The 13,205-nt window shown below is 41.3% G+C and overlaps 1 protein-coding gene across 16 annotated transcripts in view; it reads right to left on the minus strand.

Annotated features, from left to right (window-relative positions):
• Positions 1 to 13,205, minus strand: part of NCALD (neurocalcin delta) — a 420,474-nt gene that overhangs the window by 231,042 nt on the left and 176,227 nt on the right. The window lies entirely within an intron of this gene.

The raw sequence follows: 13,205 nt of genomic DNA on the forward strand, positions 1-13,205 counted from the left end.
TAATTTAATCCTTATAACTCAGTGAGGTAGAGAACAAAAAGATAACATTCATTAAAGACTCTCTATGTATAAAGTATTGTCCTAAGGACTTTATCTTTTACTCATTTAATCCTCACAACAATGCTATACAAATTTATTGCTTCCATCTTACAGATGGGGAAACTGAGGCATTGAGTATCATTAACTTTCTCCAAGCCATCTAGCTAGTAGGTGGTCAAGCCAACATTTGAAACCAGGCAATCTGGCTCTGATATCAGATTATTACATGCTTATCCACCATAATATCCAGCCACATCCAATTACTATCCAATACTTATGAAGAAATTAAGGCCCAGCTTGTGAGCAGCTGCACTGGATCTAAAATGCAAGTGATCTAACTGCAGAATTTATCCTCTTAAGTACTATATATAGTATTGGAAAAGGCATTTGAGCTGAGACTTGGAAGATGAGAATTTCATAAGATGGAGGTAAAGAGAGTGTCAGAAGGGTATATTCAGAGATTAGAATCTTATGAGACAATTCCGGCACTGAAAAATGGTTTGGAATGGCTGAATAAGTATTCTGGGGTTGCCCCACTGGCTCTGTTTTGAAGGAAGTGGCACAGATGAGACTCCACACCCAGGGAGAAATGGGCACTTGAAAAGAAGATCATCCCTGGCACAAATCAAGGGTGCCACCCTGGAACGTCACCAACAATCAGATGCTGTCATTTTTATAGGTTCAGCTTTCAACATAATACAAATTCTAGAAAACACTCATTTCCTATTTGCAGATGTTACAGAACCTATTATGATTAAAAATCATCATGCCCTGTCCCTTTTATCAGAAACCTCATTGACAAACAAATTTACTCTTTATGAAAACAAATGATTAGTTATTCTGATTAGAAGCAGAACATCATCAACTCATGAATCAGACTCTGAATACAATCTCTGGAGCATGACGGCTGTCCTGGCTAATCCCAGAGCAGAGGAGGTAGCTGAGAATGAATCATGTAAGAAGAGACACAAAGGCTAAGCCCATTTGGTGAATCAAATTGTTGGGCGTAACTTGTCCTGTGTTAGTATAGACTAAGAGTGAGTGTTGACAAGTCCTTCCCTGAAGCCCAACATTATATTATTAGCCTTCATAGGGGAGAATGGTCACTGCTGGAGTGAGAGTGGGGGTGATAATGTACTAAAAAATCCAGGTAAGCTAACCTCCAGCCAGACTGCTCCTTCTGAGGAGTCTGCTGCCCCAAATCCCTTTTTGAGAGATTCTTGATCATAGTTTAGCTTGCTTTGTAGCTAATTGGACCAGAGACAGGCTTGCCCAAAGGCTGGCCTGTAAGTGTCCTGTCCGATGGGGGGGAGGACAATACTGGAGGGTGATACCATCAGAGGCTCTCTGCAAAAGTTTAAATGTAAACCATATAAAGAAATGGCAGAGATGAAGTAGATTTAACTTATGGACCAGCAGATGCCATGATTGATTGGGATGGGGGTGAGGGATGAATGAAGGAAGAGCAAGCAGATTCCAAGAGAGACTCTTACTAGCAATAATGGCACCTGTTGTCTTTTCTCCTGCCCCCCAGGTCCATCCCCAGCTCTTCTATGCTCCAGGAGGCTAACCTTTACAGATTGTATCAGGTAAGATCTCTTGCTTTCTGGCTTCCTATTGGGCTATGCCAATTAGAGAGTCAGCAGAAAATCAAAGGGTGGGAAGGGAGAGAGTTTGGTAGTATTTTTTCCTCACTCCCTTCCTTCCTTGACATCGTGGTTCTGACAGCAGCTGGGCGGCTCCTGTTGTTTGGTCCTTTCCACACCTCCTATTCTCACCAGCCTCTAGCTTTGACCTTCAAGCCCAAGAGTAATAATGGCTTCCCATTATTGTTAGCCTGTGGGTGCCTCAGCATCCCATTTTGGTTCCTCTATCCCTACCCACACCTCTATAAGGAGTCCCTTCATCAACTTGTCTTCCAAGTCCTAGCCTTGTAGCCTTTTCTTTCAATTGGAGCTGACAGGTGGCAAAACATGAACTAGAGGGCAACTGAGACAGAGATAGGCAGAATGGCTGTCAGACTGTCAGAGCTATGTTTGTGCACTACCTGAGAGAGGAGGCCACAGAAACATAGAGAAATGTCCAAAAGCTGAAAGAGAAGGGCTTGAGAACCAGAAGCTGAAATTAATGGAACACAGAAGCTAAGAGAAGCCAGAAGCTGAAAACAACAAGGCCTGAAGGAGAGGGGAGAGACAGACACTGCCATGTGCCTGATTGCCCACAGCTACAGCTCTGGGAGAATACATCTCTTGATGCCCTGATGTGGACACTTGTACAGCCTCAAAACTGTAAGCTTATAAGTTAATAAATTCCCATTGTAAAAGCCAACCTACTTCTGGTATATTGCCTTGGAAGCCTTTAACAAACTAAAACAGATGGCAGCCTCCAATAGTCAATCCACAGTTAAGAAACACTGAACAGATGACCAAACTGCAATTTACATATTAATAGTTTCCAATGAACTGACAGAAAAAGAATGAAGGTACTCAAAATAGACCAAATAGTTGAAATTTGTTTTTTGGGTTTCATTTTGTCTTGTTAGAATTTCAACTTGGTATAAAATCTAGCTGGTTACTACATGTGAGTATATGTGTATAGCTCACGTGTTCTACTAAATGATTCTTATGCCTCAAATTCAGATAAAAAAAATTGATGTTATGTTTTCAGAACTCTGAGGAGGTAGATGATTTTTAGATTTTTATTTGTGTATAAACACAACACTGAGTCATTAAGGATTATTCTGCAGCTGACATTATGTTCCATCGACCGTCCAGACTGAGAGGTGAGTCACCACCCTGTCAGGCATTTTATCAAAGTTCCTCCACTTGGTTGTGTCTGGGCAACAAGGGGCTCTGAGCAGCATGTAATTAAAGCCAGAGGAACTGAAGAGAGAAAGAAGCCTGATCATTAAGGTGTCAAGAAAAAACCAGGTAGGAATGATAATGGATTGAAACCACGCATTGAGCCTTGTTCTCTCCTAAAACTCCATGAAAATGGCAGTAAAAGGATTTCATTACAAACATAAACCAACAAGGACAAAAAAATGTGAGAAGGGACAATGGCAACAAAATTTGAGAAGCTGGGAAAACAGATGGACAAGTGGTAACAAACCTGAAAATATTAAATCTTTAAATATTTCAGCAAACCTGAAAATATTGACTCCTGAGCCCATAGTGGGGAAAGTCAAGCTGTAAAAGATTGCCACTGCATAACCCCCAAATGACTGAGGAATCAGCAGCACCTGACATTTCTTAAGTCAGGGTTGATTTGGAGCTAAGAGCAAGAGGAATAATTGAAAGTGTTCTTAAGAGATATTAAGACCCCCAGATCTCCTCACTATACAGTAGGGTAACTGTAGTAGATTCATTATGTTCCCAATTCTTCATCCCTCCCTTTGTCATATACTTTGAAGTTGCTCCCACTAGAATCTAATTTATATCTCTGCCTTGCTGGTGTTGTTCTTGGCTATGAGAGTTGCTCTTGCCAGCGGAAGTGACAGTGAACAAGTTCTGAGCATAGTCCTTAAAAGACATTGTGTTTCAGGAAGCAGCTGTGGCTCAATCAGTTGGGCTCCCATCTACCACATGGGAGGTCATGGGTTCGCGTCCCGGGGCCTCCTTATGAAGACAGGCTTTCCCACACACCACGGAGAGCTGCTGTCCCACAAGTACTACAGAGCGCCACCCAGCTGACGCACTTCTCAGCAGGATCTCATTGACTGCCAAAGTAAATATTACCTTGAATAGTGGTGCTCCAGAGGGCTCTGAAGACATCCAGACACTATAGGCAGGGCAGACAGCTCAGGAATTTGGCACCCTGCCAGCGAGCCCTACTTTGGAATTTATGCTCCCCATTGTGACAGAGGGTAGCTCTTTAATGTGTGTATGTGTGTTATATGTATGAAAACAAAATGAAAGTAAGAAGCTCAGTTGAAAAAAAGTCTAACATCTTAGCAATAGTTGTTATAGGGAAAAGGAACAGAGAAAATGATGGGGACAAAGTCATCAAGGAAATATTTCAAGAAATTGTGCCAGAACTGAAATATATGAACTTGAAAACTGAAAGGGCCTACCAGGAACAAAGTACAATGGGTGAAAATAGGCATATATGATTTATAAGCCAACCTATATGATTGTGAAGTTTTAGGATATTGGATCCAAGACAAAGAAAAGTTCCTTCAAGTCTAGAAAGAGGGATAAGGGGGAACCTTTTTCATGAAAATTTAAGAATCAGAATGACATCAAACTTCTTACAGCAATGTGTGAAGTTAAAAAACAAAATCGAATAATGCCTTCAAAATTATGAAGACAATTTCCAACCTAAAATTCTATACCCATTCAAACTATCAGTTGAATGTGAAGTTTTCAAACACACAAAGTATTTAAAAATTGCTTTCCAGATACCTATTTCAGGAATTTATTGGAGGACTCATTGCCCCCAAATAAACTCAAAACAAGGGAACACTGACTCTAATATAGATTGCTTCCAACATAAGAGAGGCTAGATAGAAAAATCCCCAGCATGGTTGTGAAAGCAGAACCCAAAACAAGAGCTGCACAGCAGGAGTGGGAAGTAACCAGTTCACCCCTGATTGAATCAAACCAGAAGTGTCCTAGAGAAAATTCTTTGAGAGGATAAATTCATAGACTAGACCATGTGTTTTGAGAAAATATTTACAAATTTGAGGAAGAATTTATGGTTTAATTAGGGAAAAGTACATAGAAAGCTGAGCAAACAAAGAAATAAGACAACTGTGAATTCCAGGGAAAATAAAATGCTGTGCAAAAGGAAATATAAACCTAGCCTCTTATGTGGATCAACTGTGAACAGTATTTACATAATCACAATGATGTAAACCATGAATATTGATTCATCTAACCTAATTTATAAAATAACTATATTGGGAGGATCAAGAGATAGGAAAATTACATATTTATAATGGAGATGGTGAAGGTGAAAAAGAGCTAAAAACTCATCTTCAATAGTGGGGACTCAATATAGAATGCCTAAAACTGAGAAATCAAGAAGTAACAGCATAAGCATGATTTTTTGAGATATAAAGGTAAATATTAAACCTGAAATATTTAAAAACGCTACAGGAAGTGGTAAAAGGAGGAGGGGGGAAAAGGAGAGAATCTAGAAGAACAAGCCTAGCAAAATAATTTGCCTCTTTTAATTATGTGAGTGTATAACATAATATATATTATATATTTATTTATTATTAAGATAGAGACAAAGCCAGGGGTATTTCCTTAAAAGTTCATGCCTCCCTTGCCCCTAAGTTATCTGATTTGCCCATTTCCTTTTACTTCCAGAGTGTCTGACAAGGCACTCTGAGAGGGAAAGAGGCACTAAATAATTTTGCCAAGACAATAGACATAAATGGGTCACCCTAGCAGTGATGAGGCGTCCAAGGTGAGGGCAGTGGGCAATGTCCAGTTATAGTAACGAGAATGGACAATGGGTTGATCCTATGACTGAGTCATCATCTCTCACAAATTCCCTGGCTACAGTAAATTCTGCCGATCAAAAGAAACAGCACTGATAGACATAAAACAGTAAAATTTCAGAGGTGAAAATAACCTTAGAGATCCTTCCTAAATGTTATGGAGCCTTCCATGGCTTCTAGATTACTCAAAGCAAAGGCCAAAGTATTCACAGTGGCTTAGGATGTCCTATATGGCCTGCGTGCCCCTCTGCTAAGACCTGCTTGGTCTCATTCTCCCTTCACTCACTCTGCTCAGCCACACTGGCCTCCCAGCTATTCCTTTAGCTCCCAGCATGTTCCTAAAGCCTTGCTTCAGCGCCTTTGCCTCTGGTTTTTCCTCCCCTTTCCTTCATGTGCTTCCCTTCCTTCTTCAGGTCTTTAGTCTTCCTGAAACCCATCCCACTGATAATTCCAACACATCACCCTTATCATCACTATCCCTCTTTCTGGTTTTATCTTTCTCCATAGTGCTTATCACCTTCTAGCCTAAGCATATTTTACTAGTTTTTCTTGTTTCTCTCCCTCCTATATTCCTTAATCCCCTGCATAGTGTATATGTCCCATGAGGGATTGGTGTTTTGTCTATTTTGTTCACCCATATATCCCCAGCATCTAGCATACTGCCTGACTCATTGTGGACACTGTACATATTTGCTGACTAGTTTATGAACACATGAGCAAGCAAAGTGCTAGAGAATTTTGGTGATTGACCCAAGGACTTAAAGTATACAACACACTGGTTGACTGTATGACTTTCTAAACTCTAGCCACACAGATGCATTTGCTCTTTTCCCAATAGTCATGGACTTCCATGCTGACCTCAATGTTAAGCGCTTTCTTCTAGGAAACTTTCCCTAATTCCCTTATGCAGAATAAATCCCACAGTGTCCAAAGTTCCTGCTTTAACCTAAGACCAATGGTAGCCTAGCAGAAAGTGGGGAGTAAACTCAGTACAGGACCAGGGCTAAGCTGCTGTGGTAGGTTGAATTGTGAACCCCAAAAACACAAGTTTTTAATCTTAATCCACATCCTTGTGGGTATAAACCCAATGTAAAAAGGGCTTCTTGATGATGTTATGTTTAGTTAAGTGCAGCCCAACTGAATAAGGGTGGGTCTTAAACTGGATTAGAATGAGAACTGGGGAGTCACAGAAGCTAACACTTGACCACTACAGCCTTCAGGGAGATAGCATGTATTGTTGATAACTTGATTATGAATTTCAAACTTCTGAAACAGTGAGCCAATAAATTCAAGTTGTTTAAGCCAAATCAGTCTGTGGTATTTGTGATAGCAGTTCTAGAAAACTAAAACAGATTGGGGGAAAACCATCTTGACTAAGAGACGGTCATTTAAGTAAGTCCCGATCATCATGTCAGTGGGGAATAGCAACCTAAGATCCAGTGCCCACAGGCATTTATATCCCAGGCTCTAAACTGGTGGGTAGGAACGGCAAAGGATACTCTGGGCATGGTGGATCATAGAAGTCAGACCAAATCAAACAGGAACAAGACCCTAGCCAGTGGCTGCGTGTAAAGAGATCAGGTTCCAGTTTTCAGCATAGTGGTAGACAGGAGGAAGAAGCCAGGGAGAGCTACATGTGCTGTTTATCAGAAGTCTACTTTCGGGGAGGCACTCAGCAATTTTAGACCAAAGTCCAGTAAGGACTGGGAAAGTATGGAAGAACTCAGAGTGGAGACTGGGCTCTGTGAATTCTGGGGGAGGTGGTTTACCAGAGGCTGGTTTCAGGGTATAAGATGGAATGTAGACCCCACACTCCCACATCCCTCAGTTGGGCTTCTGATGCTTGTGGTTTGAAGGGATCTGGGTCTTAAAAGGCTCCTATGCCTGCCACTAGACATAACTGGAGCAGAATGGGACTGGTGATTCCTAAAATACTTCATTCATATCATTATTTTAACATTTCTCCCAGTGCCTCATATTTAGTAAGTATTTCATGAACAAATAAATGATCGCTTAACCCTTCTGACCTCAGTTTCCTTGATTTCTTCCAAAGTTAAATTTACACAACAGGTATTTGTCCTAATTCTCAAATTACAGAGAGCCTGACAGCATCTGTGATTTTTCTGTTCAGCTTTAGCATGTCCTTTGGGCATCTTCTGGTAGAAACCAAGTAGCCAGTACCCTCCACGCTGGGTCCCTGATTCTTCTTAGAGCATGTAGCCACAAATCAGGACATTGCAGACAAACCTGGACTCAACAAGAGAGAGAAGAGTAATCTATTTTTCTATTGTTTAAATACCTTGTTTCTATTCCAGATAAAAAGAAATTTTTGGTCATTTCAGCAAAAAGAAGCAAATTCTTCAGAAGGCAGTGTTAGATCCAAGAGTTTCTTAACATCCCTGGAAAACACTGAGCAGGAAGGCAAGCAGGAACTGGCTGCTGAGTATATCTGGGAGAAAGCCCCAGACAGGTGCCCCTCCTTGCACCTTCCATTACAGAGGCAACTGGGAGCTCTCAGTCTTGTCAATGCAAAGAATGCAAATGCCACCAGACTCTGAATCTTTAAAATGAAATCACTACCAGTTTTCATCTTCTTGCATATGCTTCCATCTCACACTAGACTGGCTAAAAATCTACCAGTCTTGCAAAACGCCCTCCTTTGCCAAGTTCTGATGTCTCTCTCTGATTCCAGCAGCTCTCTGTTATCTCATCTTCACAGGTCTTCAGCCAGCAGAACTGCACTCTGTTTCACCTGCTGGTTTCCTTGGTTTAGGCACTAGGCAAGGCCACTGCCGGCAATGTTGATTATGCAAGCTTCAATCCTCACTCCTGGAGAAAGGGTTTCTAATGTGGACACCAGGGGACCCATTTCCCCCTTCTCATCTCTGATCACAACTGCTGAGCTAACTTCGTCATCAGTGGGTGCTTGAGAGGATACTCTTCATCAGCTCCGAAAGTCCAAAGAAGCTGAAAGCAAAACTTAACACCTAACACACCCTGGCTGAAAAGAAAGCAAAAGGGGCACAAGGGAGACATTTGGGATGAATGTCGTGATGATGAGTGAGAAATTCAAGTGTGATTGGCAGTGAGAGGTTTTCTGGGCTATTTTTCCCAGGTGGCTAAGGAAGCAAAGAGCTCTCCACCTTGTAAGAATGAGTTTGGCTCTTCCTGTAGGCTTGCTCACTGCCAACCTGGGCAGATGTGTCTGAAAGAATGGCTGTCAGGAGGCAACAGGCTAGACTTCTTTTTAAAAATAACACCTTCCCCTTCCCAATTTTCCCTTCTGTCTTCCTTTTCTTCTTTATCTCCACAGGTGTTTTAGTGGCTGAACATTCTGGGTTTCTAGTAATGAACCTGAATTTCTCTCAGGAGCCCTTCTGTAGCATGCCCAGGACAGGATTCTTTGCTAGGCAAAGGTGAGCTATCATTTGGATCCTGAAGGACTGTGGGGCAGCAGTTCACCCCTTTTGGCCCCCACTTCATCTGTCACCCAGTGATAAATAGCCATTGCTGATGAGGACTTGGTCCTCAATTTGGGAGTTTCAGAATGCTAGCTCTGTTCTCAACCTAAAGAACTCTGCAGGAAGGACAAGAGCCACTGAAGTTTCAAGATGTAAACCAAGGGTCAGCTAATAGATCTTAAGACACTGACCTTAATCCAACCATCTTTGTTAGATCTCTTATCTCTAATCTGGAGAGACGCTAAGATTTAGGCAAAAATCTACCTTGCACTAAGTGGTTTGTAAAACAAAGAGGTCCATGCAATTATCACTCTGCTCTTCAAAACAGTCAAAGAAATCACGCTATTCTTGGAATAATTTATCAGAGATGTCAAGGAGGTCCACCAATAAAAACAGCTTAAAAAATCACTCTTGTAGGGAAGGAGGGCTCAGCACAGAGCCTTGCTTGAGGCAGGCCCTTCATGAAAGGGAAGTACCCCAGGGTGTGGTGCTATTTATGAAATGACCATGCAGATTTCAAGACAAAGTAATCTTTTTCATACAGCAGTATGACTGGCTTATCCTTTATTGGAAGCAGAGGGTCTTAGAATAATCACACCTGGAGAGTCATTTGCTAAATTCCTATCTTGTGCCTGCTTTTCTGCACAAAACCTTCAATGGCTCCCTACTGCCAAAGGAATTAAGTTTGCACTCCTTAAGACTGTCCATCATCTGACACCATTGACCCTTAGCTGCCTTGCTACTGCTACTCCCCTCTTCTCTCTCATGCCCAGAGTTCCCTTAAGAGGAAGGTTAGCCAGACATCTGGTCCATAAACGGTACCTAGCTAAAGGAATGTAAACAATGCAAGAAAAATCTCCATTCTCACTATAAAGCCTCTTTAGCATTCAAAAGACAGGAGTCAACAGAGGCTGGGGGAGAAGGGGTCTACAAGCTTCCAGTTAAGGATGGAGAGGACTGGGGTGGGGGGTGATTTGAGAAGGGAAGGCAGAGGAAGGAAGGATGAGTGTGGGAAGAGAAGAGAAAGGGAGAAGTATCTGCAATGTGGAAAAGCAAGGCCTGGATTAACAGCCAAATCATTTCTGGTGAAATGATTCAAGCCTTCTCCCTTCCTCCCCTCTGAACTGTTACCTAAGAATAATAACAGCAAACACAGATCACATAGATTATGTGCAAGGCACAGTTGTAAGAGACTTACTTATATAGACTTCTTTAATCTGCACAGCAAACCTATGAGATAGGTACTATTATTATTCCCATTTTACTGATGAAGAAACTGAGGTATAGAGTGGTTAAGTGGCTTACCCAAGGTCACACAGCTACTAAGTGGTTGAATTAGTTTCCTATTGCTGCCGTAACAAAGTACCACAAATTTGGTGGCTTAAAACAATAGAACTTTATTCTCTTACATTTCTAGAGGTCAGAAGTCTGAAATCCAAGTGTCACCAGGGCCATGCTCTCTCTGAAGACTCCAGGGGAGGAGCCTTCCTTGACTCTTGAACTTCTGGTGGTTACCAACAATCCTTTGCATACCTTGCTTGTAGATATATCACTCCAATCTCTGCCTTGTTCATCACATGGTGTTCTCTCATTGTCCTCCTTTCTTATAAGGACATCAGTCATTGGATTTAGGGCTCACCCTACTCTGGTATAACCTCATCTTGATTACATCTGCAAAGAACCTATTTCCTAATGATGTCATGTTCATGAGTATCAGGGGTTAGAATGTTGACATATCTTTTTAGGGGGACCCCATTAAACACATAACACTGATAGAGCCAGGTCCAGTGCTAGACTTTACGTTCTTCACCAATCTATTCTGCCTTTTCAATACATCCTACGTTGCTCACACATTGCTACACATTGCATTTTGTTTTGGAAAAAGTCAAAGAGGAGGAGAAATGGTCAGGGGACACAAAACATAAAGGAAAGGGTATAGAATTTTTATTAATAGGAAATCAATGTATGCGCTCCTTCACTAAATATATATTGAAAAAATACCTACATAATATATTTGAAGGGACACAAAATATGAGCCTGCCCAGAGCAGCCACATGTTTTGACTGGCTACTGATGGTACCCAACCTCTGAGCCCTGAAACACTGAGCTTTCCCATCCAAGGGCCCTTGCTCTGTTCCCTGCCCACATGCCCTGGGATTCCTGTCCCCTTTCCACCAAGTCAGTGCCCTCCTGCCACCCCAGCTCACTTAGATGCAACGTTCTCTGAGCACTGTGGACACAAAACCTTCCCTGACTCCTTCAGCCATGGCACCCTGTCTGCTAGGCCTTATTTTATAGGTATTTATAAACTCGTGTTACTCTTCCTTTTGGAACAAATCAACTTTCCTTGAGCACTCTCCATAGAATCTGTAGACACCATAATGAGAAAGACCCACATTACAGCCTTCATGGGCCTTACAATCTAGCCACCATGGCAGACACTAACTAAGCAGTTTACATGGGGACGCTTATTTTGAGTAACAGAATGAACCAACAGGGGCATCAGGAGAAAGGCTGCCACCAGCTCATCCAAATTTTGCAACAATTAGGGTGGTGACTTGGACATCACAGGTGCCCAATTAATTATGCCTAATTAAAGTCAACAGACTATGGCAGCACTTAATTCCACCCAGAATATTTCCTACCTTGAAAATTCCTGGGTAAGTGACCCTCTCACCGAATGGAAATCAGAAATATTCCCAGACCTGAGACCCTTCTTGTTTCCCCTGCTTCTCCTGGCTTTCCTTCCCACTGTTTTTCTTTTCCTTACCACCAACCCAAACCCCACCCTTCTTTCCTTTTTTCATTCCCTCTCTCTCTGTCTCCAGAGAAAATTTTTCTTACTTGAGGTTGGAACAAGCCTCTTCTTCCTTCAGTCAAAACGATGGCTAAACTGTTCTGCAGGAACAATCAACAGTGCTCTGAAAGTGAGCAAAGGAGAGAGAAGAGAGGACAAGAGGAAGAGAGGAAAGATCTGGAGTCAGAATTCTCCTCCCCACGGTGCTCCAGGTAGACCCTAATAAGCAATTCAGTTAGTGCTTGAGATGAAACCTGCTTGCCACTCCTGACATCCTAAATAGACGGACTGGAATTTGTACTAAAGATAATGTAAAAATAAAAATCATCATTACCACCCTCAAAAACAACATCATCAAGGTAAATTCTGAGCACCTATTATGTGCCAGGCCTGGTTCCAAATGATCTGCTTAACTTATTTAGACTTACTAACTTATTTAGAATAAAAATTAAATGATTATTCCAGGAGGGTTAATCCTTGAACTGGTAGAGCTGGGATGAGGAGTCTTGTCTGTTTAATAGTCTATGACTTCACTCAAGTCCTTAATCAACATTGAGGCTCAGTTCTTATCTCCAAAAAGATTTGACTCAGATCATATGACTCTGAGTCCAGAGATCTTTCATCTACCCCACAGCTCCTCTGTCCTCTTTCAAAAAACTGCTATTCTTTTGCTGAGTAAATAAATGGCAGGATCAATAAATGCCATGTGAGTGGAGAAGACCTTTAATGAAAAAGTGTCCTCAAATCCCCATAGTAATTGATTAAATAAGAATTTAGAGAATAGAAAAGAAAATATCCTTAGGCCAGATTTTATGTTTTTAATGGGAAGGAAGATGTGCACTCTGGGGAAAGAGAAGGTTAACTGCCTTCCACAGAGTCCATAAACTATCCCTTTTGTGGGAGGGGTAAATTACAGGTACATACAATCTCACCAAAAGTACAGACTTCCTGAGGCTATGGCAGAGCCCACAGTAAGGGGAGGCTATTAAAGCACAAGGTGATAAAAAAATTCAGGGTCGTTAATAATTAGAAATCTGAGCCATTTGGGATCTAAGTTTAGACGTGTGATTGTTCATTTATCCATTTGTTCATTTAACAAACAGGCAGTGAGCTAAGGGTTCCCAGCACTCTAGGAGATAGAAAATTTAACAACATGACAGTCCCTGCCCTCAGATAACTTGGAGTCACCTACTTTTAGAAGCTTTCAGTAAAAACATAAATCAGTGTTTTAGATATTAAAAAAAACTTTATAAACGTTCAGTTCAATGAAATATGATAATGAGGTAAAAAAGAAAGGCCAAGTAAACATGGAAGTAGCAAAATCAAAATAGTGTTTTAAACCAAAATTAATTAAAAATAGCTAAAAAATATTATTGGAACAATTGACAAAATTCATATCAATAGTTTGGAATAGATGACAGCACTGTATTGATGTTAAATTTCCTAATTTTTAACACTG

The sequence above is a fragment of the Dasypus novemcinctus genome, chromosome 14 (assembly GCF_030445035.2).
Source record: "Dasypus novemcinctus isolate mDasNov1 chromosome 14, mDasNov1.1.hap2, whole genome shotgun sequence".
Lineage (NCBI taxonomy): Eukaryota > Metazoa > Chordata > Mammalia > Cingulata > Dasypodidae > Dasypus > Dasypus novemcinctus.